This window comes from Gossypium arboreum, chromosome 11 (assembly GCF_025698485.1).
Source record: "Gossypium arboreum isolate Shixiya-1 chromosome 11, ASM2569848v2, whole genome shotgun sequence".
NCBI lineage: Eukaryota > Viridiplantae > Streptophyta > Magnoliopsida > Malvales > Malvaceae > Gossypium > Gossypium arboreum.
The window spans coordinates 34,373,526-34,376,875 of NC_069080.1; the positions used below are offsets into that span (position 1 = coordinate 34,373,526).

The 3,350-nt window shown below is 37.0% G+C and overlaps 1 non-coding gene across 1 annotated transcript; it reads left to right on the plus strand.

Moving 5' to 3' along the window:
- The first annotated feature begins 705 nt into the window (after positions 1 to 705).
- On the plus strand, positions 706 to 812 carry LOC128285029 (small nucleolar RNA R71). Its single transcript, XR_008275445.1, has one exon. It is a non-coding gene; the product is annotated as a small nucleolar RNA R71 (small nucleolar RNA).
- Positions 813 to 3,350: the final 2,538 nt, after the last annotated feature.

Below are 3,350 nucleotides of genomic sequence, written 5' to 3' on the forward strand. Positions count from 1 at the left end.
TGTGTTGCTTGGCAACCTACCTTGTGGTCGCTTAGAAATCAACTTGGCAAGCTGTCCAATTTGAGTTTCGAGCCCTTGGATCGATGCTTGTTGATTCTTAAGTGTTGTCTTGGTATTCTGAAAACGAGTTTCTAAAACCGATATAAACTTTGAGAGCATCTCTTCAAGGTTTGACTTCTTTTCCTGTTGGTAGGGTGGTTGTTGAAAACTCGGAGGATGTTGTGGCCTGTGATTTCCTTGACCACCCCACGAGAATTGGGATGGTTCCTCTAACCTGTATTATAAGTGTTACTATATGGGTTATTTTGGGGTCTAGAGTTATTGTTACCCATATAATGGACTTGTTCCTCCTCGATGCTAGGATTGAAGGGTTGATATTTTGTGCATGCTCCTCCTCCATTCGAATCACACCTCATCACTGGATGTACCTGAGTAGAACCACACAAACCATCAATCTTTTTATTTAAGAGTTCTACTTGGTTAGATAGCATAGTAACCGTGTCGAGGTTGAAGACACCGGCTGCTTTTGTCAGCTTTGTTCTCATAACTTGCCACTAATAGTTATTCAGTGACATCTCTTCAATAAATTCGTAAGCCACTTCAGGTGTCTTATTATTGATAGTTCCTCCAGCGACTGCATCAATCATCTGCTGAGTCGAAGGATTTAGGCTATTATGGAATGTTTGAACCTGTAGCCAAAGCGGTAACCCATGGTGAGGGCACCTTCTCAAAAGGTCCTTGTATCTCTCCCATGCATCGTAGAGTGTTTTTAAATCTATCTGCACAAAAGAAGAGATATCATTACGTAATTTGGCTATTTTAGCTAGTGGAAAATATTTTAATAAAATTTTTTTGGTTATTTGTTCCCAAGTAGTGATTGACCGTCATGGTAACGAGTTCAACAACTGTTTAGCCTTATTCCTTAATGAAAAGGGAAACAACCAAATATGTATGGCATCATCAGAAACGCCATTGATTTTAAATGTATCGCAAAATTCTAGGAAATTTGCCAAGTGAGCGTTGGGATCCTCGTCCTGCAAACCATCAAACTGAACAAACTATTGTATCATTTAATTGTGTTAGGTTTTAGTTCAAAATTATTTGTAGCAATAGCAGGTCTAACTATACTTGACTCAGTTCCTATTAAATTAGGTTTAGCATAATCATACATAGTGCGCAGAGCAGGATTCTAATTAACAGCAATCGCAGGAGGTAGCAGATTTTCTTGGTTTTCAGCCATCTCCTTGGTTGTGGTTTTAATATCGTCCTCTTGCTCATTCTCTGTGTATCTTAAGCTTCACCTTATTTCTCTTTGGTTTCTGCGAACTGTGCGATCGATCTCACTGTCAAAAAGCAATGGTCCTGATGGGTTTCTTCTAGTCATAAACTATAAGAACCTGCCAGAAAAAGGGAAAAGAAAGAATTAGTAATAAAAATTAGAATAAAATTTAAATTGCAGTAAAAGTAAATGGCTAAAGTAATAAAAAATTGAGTGTTCCTAATATCTTAGTTCCCCGACAACAGCGCCGAAAACTTAGTACGTGATATTCGTGACAGGTTTTAAATATTTATAATAAATCATTCTTGAAACTAACTATTATCACGATGAAGGCAAGTGTACATATCGTACAGTAGTATAGCTTTAGTAAGACCGAATTGTCGAACCCAAAGGAACTAAAAGTACTAGTAATGACTGTCTTTTTATTATCTAGCCTAAGAATAATGGGGTTTGTTTCAACTAACTAATTAACTAAACTAAGAAATCACAGAAAATAGAATTGGGGAATTACTTTTGGAAAAAAATGATTGAATTAAGACAATACCTAAGGAAAAATCCACCTAGACTTCATTTGTTATTTGACTCTGAATCGGACGATTTATTCATTTGAGTTGATCCGTAGAAATCCCTAAGTTATATTATTATCTCTCTTGAGACTAACAACGTCTAATCCTAGGTTGAATAATTGAAATTTCTTTCTAATTAATTCCCTAGGGTTGCATTAACTCGATCTATGGATTCCCTTATTAGGTTTCACCCTAATCCGGCAAAATCTTGTCACCCTATCTCTAGGCGCGCAACCAACTCCGCTTAATTATGACAAATGTACTCTTGGACAGGGTCTATTCCTCCTTTGAATAAGAGCTTAACTTCAATCAATATTCTGGAATATCAAAACAAGAATTAAGAACACATAATTAAGATCAAGTCAAATATTTATCATACAATTCAGATAATAATAACAAGATCTATCTTAGGTTTCATTCCCCTTAGGTATTTAGGGGTTTTAGTTCATAACTAAAAAGGTATCATCTCAGAAGAATAATGAATACAAAACATAAAGAAAAACCCAAAACTCCTGAAGGGAAATTAAGGGGAGATCTTCAGTCTTGATGATGAATTCGGCTTCTGAGATGGATCAATCGGCTTTCCTTGAGCAGTTCCCTGCTTTCCTCTCTATGTGTCCTTTTTCCTCCTCCTCTAGGGTGTATTTATAGGCTTTGGAATGCCTAAGAACCCTCAAAATTGGCCTTTTCCAAATTGGACTAAACTTGGGCTCGACAGGGACACGCCCGTGTGCGATTGCTTCAGGCAGTGGTCAAGCCAGTTAAATAGGCATGGGCGTGTGGTCCACCCGTGTGAGTCGTGTTTCAATTCTGCCAAATTGACACGGCCGTATGGTCTACCCATGTGAGGAGGTCCAGGCTGTCTTGATTTCGTATGTTGGCCCATTTTCTCCCTTTTTGGCTCGTTTCTCATTCCTTTCACTCTCCTATGCTCACCTAAGTATAAAACATGAAATTAAGGCATTAGGAGCATCGAATTCACTAATTTTAAGGAAAAATCATCCATAAAATGTGCTAAGCATGGGATAGAAATAGGTATAAATTACGGTTTATCAAACTACAACCTAGATAGCATCTTTCTTTCTCAGAGACAGGGGCAAACCCAAAACAAAGTCCATTGTCACTCGATCCCATTTCCACTCCAGAAGCATAATCAGTTGTAACAAACCAGATGGCACCTGATGTTTTACTTTAACTTGCTGACAGATTAAACATTTCAAAATAAAGTCAGAGATATCTCTTTTCATTTCAGACCACCAGTAATACTATTTCAGATCGTTATACATTTTTGTACTACCCAGATGCACAGATAACCGACTATTGTGAGCTTCACTCAAAATTATCTGAATTAACTTTGAATTTCTCAGGACACAAATTCTATCTTGGAATCTTAGACAATCATCTTTATCAACTTTGAATTCTGAATCGAACTCTAAATCACACTGAGCTCTTTTAGCTAAAATTTCATTATCAATCTTCTAAGCTTTAATAATTTGTTGTAAGAA